The following is a 13,849-nucleotide window of genomic DNA, read 5'->3' as shown; positions in this document are numbered from 1 at the left end:
GTCCCGAGGTAAAACTGCGCCAAAACCGTGTCAAATGAAATTGGTTTGAGTTCAAACTTTTCCAGGGCATGTTCAAGGGAATTTGGCACAACTTTGATGTTTGGACTTGTTTGATTTGAGTTTTGAAAAATAGAGAACAAGATTGATCTTTGGGAGGGGGCTGAAATTCAGATTTCTGAATTTCTGAATTTCCCCCAAGTGCATTAGTTTAGGGGCTGTTTTGGGGATTTTAAAAAGTTCAAAAGGCAAAACTTCCTTACTATGCTTTGTTAGTTAATCAGTGAACTAAAACTTTGTAATTTGGTTTTCTCCAAAATTTGTATTTTTCTCCCAAGGGTTTCTCCCATTTACCCTTTATGCTTAAATGGTTCACTTAGGATTAACTAGGGTTTAAGAGTTTTTCCTTCCTTAGAATTCATGAAAACTTTAAGGAGGGTTTAAGTAGACTTCAACATAATTCTTTGTTCTCATTTTTAATGTTTATCCTTTCATTGAGATTGCATGTGATCAAGGGTTGGGGTTAGCTTAAGGAAGAACCCTAGGTGACACTGGGGTGTCACAGCCTTCCCCCCTTAAAGGAATCTCGTCCCGAGATTTGGGCTAGAGTCCTCCCGGGGTGAAGCGAAGGGTGAGACTTATAGGAAGTGGGTGCTTATTGTTATTATTAGAGCAAACTGCTCTTCGAATGTCATTCTTTTTGCAACTTCAGAAGGAAGCCCTTTTTAAGTTTTGTTTCATGATTACTTCGTTCTTATTTAAGATCATATTTTTGAAAATTAGATTCGAAGGGTAGGAGGAGGGGTTGGGGGTGTGATTACGTACCAGCTTCCTTAGGTAGGCAATCGGGGAAGTTGGATCTCAATAATTCCTCGGTTTCCCAAGTAGCTTCTTCCTCTGAGTGATTACTCCACTGGACCTTGTACATCTTGATCGATTTAGCCCGAGTTGATCTTTCTTTGCAATCCAGAATCTTGGAGGGGTACTCTTGGTACGATAGATTTGGCTCTATCTCCAATTCTGTCTCTGCTATGATCTCGGTCGGCAATCGAACACACTTCTTCAAGTGAGATACATGGAACACAATGTGAATGGCAGACATTTTTGAAGGTAGCTTCAGCTTATATGCCACGGGTCCACATGCTTCTATGATCTCATAAGGTCCAATGTAACGAGGGGCTAGCTTGCCTTTGATCCCAAACCTCTGCACTCCCTTGGTGGGTGATACCTTGAGGTATACAAAATCTCCCACCTCGAACTAGAGAGGTTTCCTTCTTCTATCATGGTAACTCTTCTGCCTGGCCTGAGCAGCTTCTAGATTCTTCCTAATTAGTTTGACCTTCCTTTCGGCTTCAGTCACTAAGTCAGGTCCAAAAACTCCTCTTTCTCCAGGTTGAGACCAATTGAGTGGTGTCCTGCACCTTCTTCCATAGAGAGCTTCGAAAGGAGCCATCCTTAGGCTGCATTGATAACTGTTGTTATAAGCAAACTCTGCCAAGGAGAGGTGCTTATCCCAGTTCTTGCCACAATCGATTGCACAAGCTCTCAGCATATCCTCCAGGATTTGGTTTACCCTTTCCGTCTGACCATCAGTCTGTGGGTGGTAAGCTGAACTTCTGATTAGCTTGGTTCCCAAAGACTTCTGCAGTTGTTCCCAAAATCTGGCAACAAATTGGGCTCCTCGGTCAGAAACAATGGTCCGAGGTAAACCGTGCAAACACACGATCCGGTCAATATACAATTCTGCATACTTTTGAGCCTTGTCAGTGGTGTGCACAGGAAGAAAATGTGCCACTTTCGTCAGTCGGTCCACAATAACCCAAATCGAATCATGATGACGAGAGGTGTTGGACAGACCCACAATGAAATCCATGCTGATGTCATCCCATTTCTACGAAGGTATAGATAGGGGTTGCAAAGCTCCAGCTGATTTCAGGTGGCTTGCCTTTATCCTCTGACAGGTGTCACATTCTGATACATACTGGGTTATTTCCCTCTTCATTCTGGTCCACCAATACAAAGGCTTCAGATCATGGTACATTTTGGTGCTTCCCGGATGCATAGAGAATTTGGAGAGATGAGCCTCATCCAAGATTTTCCTCTTGAGGTCCTCGTTTTTAGGAATCACTAATCTGCCTTCTGATGGAGATTCTTCTTGATAATCTGCACTCCCTTGTCACTGAGCTGGGCCATGATGATCTGGTCTTGCAAAGCTGGCTCGACAGAAATGTGAGACAAAGAACCAGAAGGAATCACTTCAATTTGCATCTTGCTCAATTCATCACACAAGGTGTTAATGCGAGAATCCATCAGAATACAATTGCATTGCAACTTCCGACTCAAGGCATCTGCTACCACATTGGCTTTTCCTGGGTGATAATGTACCTCCAGGTCATAATCCTTGATCAGCTCTAGCCATCTTCTCTGCCTCATGTTGAGATCAGCCTGAGTAAAGATGTACTTAAGGCTCTTATGATCAGTGAAGATGTTGCAGTGGGTTCCCATTAAATAGTGCCTCCACATTTTTAATGCATGAACCACTACTGCCATCTCGAGGTCATGAGTGGGATAATTCTGCTCATGAGGCCTGAGTGCTCTTGAGGCATAAGCGATCACTCGGTTGTCTTGCATTAAGACACAACCTAGTCCAGTGCCAGAGGCATCGCAATACACATCAAAAGGCTTGCTGTTGTCGAGTTGCGCTAATACTGGTGTTGTGGTCAGATGCTGCCTTAATGCATGGAAGGCATCTTCGCACTTCTGACTCCAAACAAACTTGGCTTCTTTCTTCAGCAACTCAGTTATAGGCTTCGCAATTCGAGAGAAATCCGGAATAAATCTTCGGTAATAACCAGCTAATCCCAGAAAACTCCGAATCTGACGGACAGTCGTTGGTGGCTTCCAGTTCATCACCTCTCGCACTTTATCAGGATCAACAGCTATTCCTGCCTGAGAGATAGTGTGACCCAAGAATTTGATTTCCTTTAGCCAAAAATCACACTTGGATAACTTGGCATAAAGGTGGTGCTCTCGCAGACGTTGAAGCACTACATGCAAATGCCTAGCATGTTCTTCTTCGTTCTTTGAGTACACCAAAATATCATCGATGAAAACCACTACGAATTTGTCCAATTCAGGCATGAAAACAGAATTCATCAGATACATGAAATATGCTGGTGCATTTGTCTGCCCGAATGACATCACCAAAAATTCATATAGCCCATATCTGGTTGAGAATGTCGTCTTCGAAATATCGCTTGCTCGTATCTTGATCTGATGGTAGCCAGAGCGAAGGTCGATCTTGGAAAACACCTTGGCCCCGACCAACTGGTCAAAAAGAACATCAATACGAGGCAAAGGATACTTATTCTTGATAGTTACCGCGTTAAGAGGGCGGTAATCTATACACAGCCTCAAGCTTTCATCCTTCTTCTTCACAAACAGTGCTAGACATCCCCGAGGCGAAGTACTTGGGCGAATAAATCCCTTATCCAGCAACTCCTGCAATTGCTTCTTCAATTCTGCCAACTCAGCGGGTGGCATTCGGTAGGGCCTCTTGGAAATTGGTGTCGTTTCTGGTTGCAACTCGATGGCAAATTCAATATCCCGGTCTGGTGGCATTCCTGGCAATTCATCAAGAAAGACATCTGCATACTCACAGACCACTGGGATTTTCTTCAGAGGTAACTCCGTCATAGAGAAAGCACATGACTGAGTAGAACCTTGACTGGGCAGAATTAAGGCGAAGTTCCCACAGAACGAAGAATTAATTTCCACGGTACGGCTGGCTACATCAAGCACAACTTGGTGCAAGGTCATCCAATTAGCTCCCAGAATAATGTCCACATTTTCCAAACCCAACACAAGAAGAGTGGTTTTGACAATGTGGCTTCCCAGTTGAATAGGCACACTTTGGTTTAATTGATTAGTTGAAATTTTACCCCCAGGTGTGACTATCATAAATGACCCTTCTGAGTGAGAGAATGGCTGTTCACATTTAGCACTGAACTTTTGGCTAATGAAACTATGAGATGCACCAGAATCAAACAGAATTAAAGCAGGTTGATTATAAACTGAAAAGATACCGGTCATGATAGGAGCTCCCTCAGGTACTTCCTCCAGAGTAGTGAAGTTGAGCTTCCCTTGCCTGACTTGTACCTTCTGCTTTCTTCCCTTGTCTTGATTTGGTGCTGGCATCTGCTTCTGCTGGTTCCTGGGACAATTCTTGGCATAGTGGCCCACATTGCCACAAAGTGAAACACTTGTTCCCATTGCCTTGGCGGAACTGATGCTGCTGCGGAGGCTGATTGTTCCTTGGAGCGGGAGCTGGAAAGCGGTTGGGTGTCGGCTGCTTCTGCTGAGGTGGCCTGATCACCCATCTGCCTGCCTGCTGCTGGAAACCCCTGCTCTGATTGTGAGAAACAATCCTGAACCTCTGGGCCTGAGCGGATGGTGCTGCCATTGGTGCCTTTCTCTTCTTCTCTGCCTGGTGAGCTACAATGCAATCCTCCTGGGAGATGGCCAGGTTGACCAACTCATTGAAGCTATCAGCCCGGACAGTGTTGAGTCGTTCCCGCAGCTTGGTATTAAGACCCCTGCGGAAGCGGTCTCTCTTCTTTTCATCAGAATCAGCATGGTACCCTGCATACTGGCACAGGTCGTTGAAGGCTTGCGCATACTGCAGTACCGTGCGAGTTCCTTGATTGAGCGCCAGGATCTCATTCAGCTTGCGATCAAGAATGCCAGCTGGGATGTGGTGTCCTCTGAAGGCAGTCTTGAATTCCTCCCAAGATACTTCACGATCAGCGGGGAGCATGGCATGGAAGTGGTCCCACCAAGTCCGAGCAGGGCCGCGAAGCTGCTGTGCGGCGAAGCGAGCCTTGGCTTCATCAGGGCAGTCTCCCGTGAGGAGGGGAAACTTGGACTCGACGACGCGAAGCCACACGTCGGCGTCCAACGGATCCTCTGCCTTGGTGAACAAGGGTGGCTGCGTGCTCAGAAACTCCTGGTAGGTTGCCATTGCCGGAGGTCGCTGATGCTGGCCTCCACCATGCTGCTGAGGGTGGGGCTGGCGCTGCAAGAGCTGTCGCAGAATCTCATTCTGCTGGGCCATCAGCTCCTGCACTGTGGGAGCTGGAGGAGGTGGCGGGGGAACCTGCTCGTTATGCCCGCGACGCTGCCTAGCTGCCATCTGAAAACAGAGATTGTCGCCATTGTTATCCCAACTCACAGTTTCGAATGACAAGATATCATTTCAGATGGAAGAAAAATGCCATAATCATAATATTAGGTTCGAAATGAAGATAACATGGTGACAAACATCCCACAGATTTCAAAAGTTCACAGGGTTACATCAATCGGGGGAAAGTACCCGTAAGCCTAGTCCAAAATCTGACATTAACTAAGCTCGCATAGGTTTCTATCCGCCTAAAAGTGTCAAAGTGACTGATCAACCCTGAGTGGTGGAAGCGACACTGGATACAGGTGAAGGAGGCATCGCGGAGGTAGTCCCATGGGCACCAGGGGCTGGTCCTAGCTCCTCGAGAGCCTCTTCTCCCTCGCTTCCGGCTTCATTGGCCTCCATCTCCAGGTGGTGCATGTCCAAGTGGTCATTTGCTTCTTCGAGTTCCCTCTGCACATCGTGGAGTTGGTTCTCCAAGACATCAATGGTGTTGTCTCGGATCTCCACCTGCTGCTCCAAGGTGGCAATGCGCTGGCTCAGCCTTTCCACCTGCAGATCCTTCTCTACCAACTCGGAGGATAAATCGACCACAAAATCTTCACGACTATCGAGAGTGAGCTTGGTGGTTTGAGCGATGTTAGCAAGATGTGTCATAGCGTCGCTCTGAAGGGCCTAAAGGCGGTACACCGCACTCATGCACTGAATGGTGACCCTCCCAACCAAGTCAGGATACATTGCCCACACATCCTTCACATGGCTCACGCGGTTACACCACATGGGATCATCCTTCTTCTCAGCAGGGAAGAGTCCCAAGGGGTGCATCACCATCTCCAGGGGATGGTAGCCACAGAAAGTCGTCAGAGTCTTCATGGCTGCTGCTTCAACGGTGTCGTCCGTCCTGAGTCCAATTGTCTCAGAATCAAGAGAACACCAACCCGGCTGAAGGGGATGAGCCTCCAAAGTCAGCCAGACCGGACAACGAGGTACCCGATGCTCCTCATACAACTGCACCGTGTACAAAGGGGGCGTAGGGTAGCCGGCGGAGTTAAGCACTTCCCACAAGATGGAAGGAAAGCCATCGCGAGAAAGGAAGTCAGAACTGAAATGAGTGTCTCCTCCACTGGTGGGGGTGGGTGAATTCATCTGCGGAAGGGAATCAAAGGTAAAGATTATGGTGGAAGGAAAAAGAAAAAGAGAGCCCGGATGGTTTTAAAGAAAGTGGGTTAGCTCAAGTTTTTAATTCCTCTTTGTGTTTATAATGCATGCATGATGGAAGTAACGTTGCCTCTCCAAACAATAGGGTGCTCTTAGGGCATCCTTAAAAACATAAGTACTGGCCCACGGGGCCTAATTAATTAGCCACCTATTTCTCCCTCTATGCCTAAGGTCTTTCGTCCTAGGTCTAGCGGTGTAGTCCTAACGATCCGTAGCAGTTTCTAGGCAAGTTTTAGATTTGAAAATTGGTATTCATGGTTTATTGTCCTTCTCTGTGGTGGAATTTGCTCCGATACCAGCTGTGGCAGAACCGCCCGAATTATTCCAGCTTAAGTGCCTAAGTCACGCCTCAGGGGTCGCAACACACTTAAATCGGAATAACCCGTCAGTCCCTCAGATCTAGTCTGATAGAGCCACTTAACCAGGATCAAATTCCATAGTCTCACTCGAAGGTGAGTCACAGAAGAAATACAATAAAACAGGAAACCTCAAATTAAGTGCTGAATTATTACATAGATCAGAGTTTTTGAGTAGCAAATAAGAGTTCACAAAATAAAATGCAGCGGATAATCGATGTCGTCGGTATCGAGGAAATGGGCAAGGCCTAGCCCACTACTCCTCGTGCTCCTCTCCTGCCGGAGCAACATCCCACTCGACCGTCCAACCCGGTGGTAGGGTGGTAGGCCAAGTCACACCATCAACCATTTCCTGAATGGTACCTGCAAAAATTATGCCACAAGCAAGGCTGAGTATACTAATACTCAGCTAGACTTAACCGGTGTGAGGAGTCTACTCCTCTACCTCTAGACTATGCAGCTGTTTGGCTGAGGGGTTTGGTTTGCCAAAAACACTAGCTGTTTCTAAAATCAATTTTTAGCTTTCCAAATTCTGTCATCATTAACTTAGCTAGGTTTGCTCCTTCTAAGCATACATGGTGACAAGCATTTTAGTTCAATCAACAAATTGTCTCATGTAACCTCATTTCACTTTTTACTCGATGCAGTACAAGGGGTCAAGCAGTCTCATTAGCTGCGAGAAGCAGACGATTCGAATCGAGTTTTAACCTTGCAAGGTAAACCTAAACACACGGCATGTCAGGGTACTCTGACCCCACACATGACAACCGTCCCCATCAATTCCCCGTTCGCGTCCAGGCCTCACCGTCTTGGCATACAATGCTCCACTAACCCCGGCTGCCGCCGTGCAGTGACCGCACTTGTACCCACCATAGCTAGCATGGGAGACCCAGTCTCAGGTCGCATGAGGGATAAAGTCCGCGCCCGGCTTCACTCAGGTACTAGGTTTACCGGTTACCATTTTTCCCGGCATGTGCTTAGTACGTTCAAAAGCTTGACTCAAGTATCCACACATTAATCCTTAATTCCTTTTTCCCGTCTCATGGTCAAGGCATCCTCCCTGGATCCAAGTCCATAGACTAACATAGATCCCATTATCAAGATGAATACAATCAATTCCTGACCTCGCGCGAGTGCTAGAAAAATCACTCGACTTCTACCGAGATCCTGATTAGCAAGGCAGCTACTCGACCTAGCATACTAGTATTCATCTCAAAAAGGAATCCTAAGTTCATGCAACTAGAGGTTTCAAGCAACTCCTACACTTAAGTGCACATTACAATCCTACAAGCATTAAGTGTAGTAAAGTAGCATATAATAATATGGTTATGCATATAAACCGGGGCTTGCCTTCAATTGCTGGGGCTGCGGGGAGATCCTCGATAGCAGCCTCGGAAGCTTGCTCCTGGTCCTCCTCTTGGACAGTTCCTTGCTCGGGGATGAGCACGTACTCTCCGTCGGCGAGATTACAATCTAATGAATGCAATGCGTAAGATATATGCATGATACGATATGTGCTTTAGAAATCTCAACTTCATGATCTACTTGAGTTAGATAGAGTTAAACCTTACTTATGTGAGACTTTTGGGTGGTATACTTGGTAAATTGGGTCAAACTTAGCTAAGGTAAGTGGTAGGTTTTATTTTGGGGTTCCACTGAATTCTTTTTAAGCCTTAGTGAGTTCTGACAAGAATTCAAGTTGGACTTATTGGAGTGAGGTTTATTTCTTCTTTCTTTTTCTTTATTCTCTTTAAGTTTTTGGAGTGGGTTTGAACTACAAGTTGCTTTAATAAAATTCCAAAAATCCTGTAAAAATTACAGTGGCTTATTACTAGTGTATAATTCTCTGTCTCAAAATTTGGGGATCAGAAAGTGAATAGTTTTCTCTGGACAAAATTACCAAGTTTTAGGGCAGAAGGGGTGCTTTGAACTACAACTATTAGTTAACAGTAGGTAACTCTCTAAAACTTATTTTGCTGACTTTTAGGTGCTATAACATGACTTGACACAAATTTCTAGACATTAATACCTATTAGTTATTTTACTAGGGTTTTCTCAAGTTTCTAGCCAAAGGGTGCTTTTTACCACTACATTTGAAAAATATCAAACAACAGATTTCTGATTTTTCTTAGCTTCTATTTTGCGCAAGAGCAATCATTCTGATGTTTGGCTTCTTTTTGCTTAAGGGAAGAGGTGGTATGCATTAATTGGATTAAATGGCTTTTCTTATAAATTATGGGCAATAGGTATTATTTTACGTCTTTTTAATGGGTTTGCATTTTTCTCTGGTGGCTTATCTCATCATTGACTTAGCAAAATTTTGGTTACCCATTATTGCATTATTATGGGTTATTCATGATTTATTTGGAAAATGCCTCATTATCATATTATATTTATTTACCCTACTTAAAATGATGGCTGAAGTGTTCATTATTTTTGCAGTGGGGTTCTGGTGGTTATAAGTTCACTGGATTTTTATTATCAACCTTGGGTCTGGTTTTGTAATTCTAGTAATTGATTTCTAGTTGGAATAATGCTAAATAAAACATTTTACTTTAAAACTGATCTGGACTAAAGGTTCTTTTATTTTTCCTAGGTTCTCTGTTACTTAAGCAAACTAGGAAAAATAATTTCACTCACTGTTCATTAATTTCTAATGCCTTTCTCATTTTTCCTAAGTTTTGGGCAAAATAGCTTTAAATGGATATCTACACTATATTTTTCAATACTCGGGTTCCTACTATTTTTAAAACAGTGTCTAGATGAGGTTTGAATACCTACAAATTTTCTTAGGTTCAGCACAGAAGCAAAACTAATTTTCCTTAATTAAATAAGGTTTGGTCAGTTTTTGTTTTTAATTTTAAACTCTAAAAATTAGAACAGAAAGCATAGGGTTTATTATTTTTAAATGATAGTTCATAATATTTAGGATCTAGCAAAATTAGTTTGACAACTTTTGATTAAGAATTTATCAAGTTATGGATTTTCTAAGTTCTCTGGTTATTTAAAAAGATTAACAGAATTGCTTAAATGGAAAACTACTTTGCACTGGGGTCCCTGGCGGGTGTTTTAAGTTTTCCTCACGGATCAGTCCCTGGGCTACTATTCACATGAGTCACTGACATTGCAGAAAACCCCCCGGGTTCTTCTAATCCTAACCCGAGGTCCTTCTCCCAACTTAAACAGTAACTGCGGCGGAAGAAAGGGCGGAGGGGCTTACCGGCGGCGAGATTGCTCCGGTGAGGTGGTCGAGGACGTAGGGGAGGTCTTGGGGATCACAGCGATGTGCGGGTTGCCGTCAGGGATGGTCGGAGTCGGCCGGTCCATGTGCGCAGGCGGAGGTGCTCGTCGGCGGCGAGGAGTCCGGCCTACTCACGGCGCGATAGTTCGATTGAACGGGTCAGAGAGCTTCACGGGATGCTAGGGAAGATGTGGGTGCAAGGAATTAGACGAAGACTCACTGGTTAGCTCGGTCCACGCGCGACGGCGGAAGACCAAAGTCCGGCGAGGGTGAAACTGCTTCTCTGGTGAGGCAATGCCTCGGCTCAAGCTTGGAGAAGCTTCACGGCTTCACTGGGAAGCGATCCAGGGGCTAGGGCGAGGCTGGAGTTCAACAGAAAGGGGTGGCCACGATGGCCGAGCCTGGGCAGGGATGGCGGGCGGCGGTGCTCGCTTTTCACGGCGAACTCCGGTGATCTCTGGCTCGGGCGAGGCTCGGGGTGTGCGGTGCCAACGACTAAGGCCTCTTGGACGCATTTATAGGCGAGGGCACGGCACAGGTGCGCAGGGCGGGGCGACCACGCGTGGGGCGCGCGCTGCCGCGACCAGTCCGTGCTCGACCGGTCAGGCAAGCGATCGAACACGTGGCTTTTTGCTTCTGCCCGAGTTCAAGCGCCTATAGGTTGAAGATCTTCGTGAATTTGGGCATGATCGCTGCAGAAGATTTGCTCCCCCGACAGAGCTTTGTCATTTGTGTGTGGAAGTCGAGCGGTTTGGGGCAGTGTACAGAGAGTTGTCGTGTCACAAAGGTGGCAGTGTCACAAGGTGAGTCCTGAGGTAAAACTGCGCCAAAACCGTGTCAAATGCAATTGGTTTGAGTTCAAACTTTTCCAGGGCGTGTTCAAGGGGATTTGGCACAACATTGATGTTTGGACTTGTTTGATTTGAGTTCTGAAAAATAGAGAACAAGATTGATCTTTGGGAGGGGGCTGAAATTCAGATTTCTGAATTTCTGAATTTCCCCCAAGTGCATTAGTTTAGGGGCTGTTTTGGGGATTTTAAAAAGTTCAAAAGGCAAAACTTCCTTACTATGCTTTGTTAGTTAATCAGTGAACTAAAACTTTGTAATTTAGTTTTCTCCAAAATTTGTATTTTTCTCCCAAGGGTTTCTCCCATTTACCCTTTATGCTTAAATGGTTCACTTAGGATTAACTAGGGTTTAAGAGTTTTTCCTTCCTTAGAATTCATGAAAACTTTAAGGAGGGTTTAAGTAGACTTCAACATAATTCTTTGTTCTCATTTTTAATGTTTATCCTTTCATTGAGATTGCATGTGATCAAGGGTTGGGGTTAACTTAAGGAAGAACCCTAGGTGACACTGGGGTGTCACAGGAACTTTGGTTAATTTGTAACCATAGTCCCTAAGGGTTTGCCTCATCCAAAGTAGTTGCGCGCAACAATGACCTGCAGCAATATACTCGGCTTCGGCGGTAGAAAGAGCGACGGAATTTTGCTTCTTTGAAGCCCAAGACACCAAGGATCATCCCAAGAACTGGCAAGTCCCCGATGTGCTCTTTCTATTAATCTTACACCCTGCCCAATCGGCATCCGAATAACCAATTAAATCGAATATGGATCCCCTAGGATACCAAAGCCCAAACTTAGGAGTATGAACCAAATATCTCAAGATTCGTTTTACGGCCGTAAGGTGAGCTTCCTTAGGGTCGGCTTGGAATCTTGCACACATGCATACGGAAAGCATAATATCCAGTCGAGATGCACATAAATAGAGTAAAGAGCCTATCATCGACCGGTATACCTTTTGATCGACGGATTTACCTCTCGTGTCGAGGTCGAGATGCCCATTGGTTCCCATGGGTGTCTTGATGGGCTTGGCATCCTTCATCCCAAACATGCTTAGAATGTCTTCAATGTACTTCGTTTGGCTAATGAAGGTGCCCTCTTGAAGTTGCTTCACTTGAAATCCTAAGAAGTACTTCAACTCCCCCATCATAGACATCTCGAATTTCTGTGTCATGATCCTACTAAATTCCTTACATGTAGATTCGTTAGTAGACCCAAATATAATATCATCAACATAAATTTGGCATACAAACAAATCATTGTCAAGAGTTTTGGTGAATAAAGTAGGTTCGACCTTTCCGACTTTGAAGCCATTAGTGATAAGAAAATCTCTAAGGCATTCATACCATGCTCTTGGGGCTTGCTTGAGCCCATAAAGCGCCTTAGAGAGTTTATAAACATGGTTAGGGTACTCACTATCTTCAAAGCCTGGAGGTTGCTCAACATAGACCTCTTCCTTGATTGGTCCATTGAGGAAGGCACTTTTCACGTCCATTTGGTAAAGCTTAAAGCCATGGTAAGTAGCATAGGCAAGTAAAATGCGAATTGATTCTAGCCTAGCTACGGGTGCATAGGTTTCACCGAAATCCAGACCTTCGACTTGTGAATATCCCTTGGCCACAAGTCGGGCTTTGTTCCTTTTCACCACACCATGCTCATCTTGCTTGTTGCGGAAGACCCACTTGGTTCCTACAACATTTTGATTAGGACGTGGAACTAAATGACATACCTCGTTCCTTGTGAAATTGTTGGGCTCCTCTTGCATCGCCACCACCCAATCTGAATCTTGTAGTGCTTCCTCTACCCTGTGTGGCTCAATAGAGGAAACAAAAGAGTAATGCTCACAAAAACGTGCAACACGAGATCTAGTGGTTACCCCCTTATGAATGTCGCCGAGGATGGTGTCGACGGGGTGATCTCGTTGAATTGCTTGGTGGACTCTTGGGTGTGGCGGTTTTGGAACTTGTTCATCTTCCTCATCTTGATCATGGGCATCTCCCCCTTGATCATTGCTCTCCTCTTGAGGTGGCTCAACTCCTTGATCTTCTCCTTCATCATTTTGAGCCTCATCCTCATCTTGAGTTGGTGGAGATGCTTGCATTGAGGAAGATGGTTGATCTTGTGCATGTGGTGGCTCTTCGGATTCCTTAGGACACACATCCCCAATGGACATGTTCCTTAGCGCGACGCATGGAGCCTCTTCATCACCTATCTCATCAAGATCAACTTGCTCTCCTTGAGAGCCGTTAGTCTCATCAAACACAATGTCACAAGAAACTTCAACTAGTCCGGAGGACTTGTTAAAGACTCTATATGCCCTTGTGTTTGAATCATAACCTAGTAAAAAACCTTCTACAATCTTAGGAGCAAATTTAGATTTTCTACCTCTTTTAACAAGAATAAAGCATTTGCTACCAAAGACTCTAAAATATGAAATATTGGGCTTTTTACCGGTTAGGAGTTCGTATGATGTCTTCTTGAGGATTCGGTGTAGATACAACCGGTTGATGGCGTAGCAGGCGGTGTTGACCGCCTCGGCCCAAAACCGATCCGAAGTCTTGTATTCATCAAGCATGGTCCTTGCCATGTCCAATAGAGTTCTATTCTTCCTCTCCACTACACCATTTTGTTGTGGGGTGTAGGGAGAAGAGAACTCATGCTTGATGCCCTCCTCCTCAAGAAAGCCTTCAATTTGATAGTTCTTGAACTTCGTCCCGTTGTCGCTTCTAATTTTCTTGATCCTTTAGCCGAACTCGTTTTGAGCCCGTCTCAAGAATCCCTTTAAGGTCTCTTGGGTATGAGATTTTTCCTGCAAAAAGAACACCCAAGTGAAGCGAGAATAATCATCCACAATAACTAGACAGTACTTACCCCCGCCGATGCTTATATAAGCAATCGGGCCGAATAGGTCCATGTGTAGGAGCTCGAGTGGCCTGTCAGTCGTCATGATGTTCTTGTGTGGATGATGAATACCAACTTGCTTCCCTGCCTGACGTGCGCTACAAATCCTGTCTTTC

Source organism: Zea mays, chromosome 2 (assembly GCF_902167145.1).
Source record: "Zea mays cultivar B73 chromosome 2, Zm-B73-REFERENCE-NAM-5.0, whole genome shotgun sequence".
NCBI classification, from domain to species: Eukaryota; Viridiplantae; Streptophyta; class Magnoliopsida; order Poales; family Poaceae; genus Zea; species Zea mays.
Note: the sequence above shows the minus strand (reverse complement) of the source record.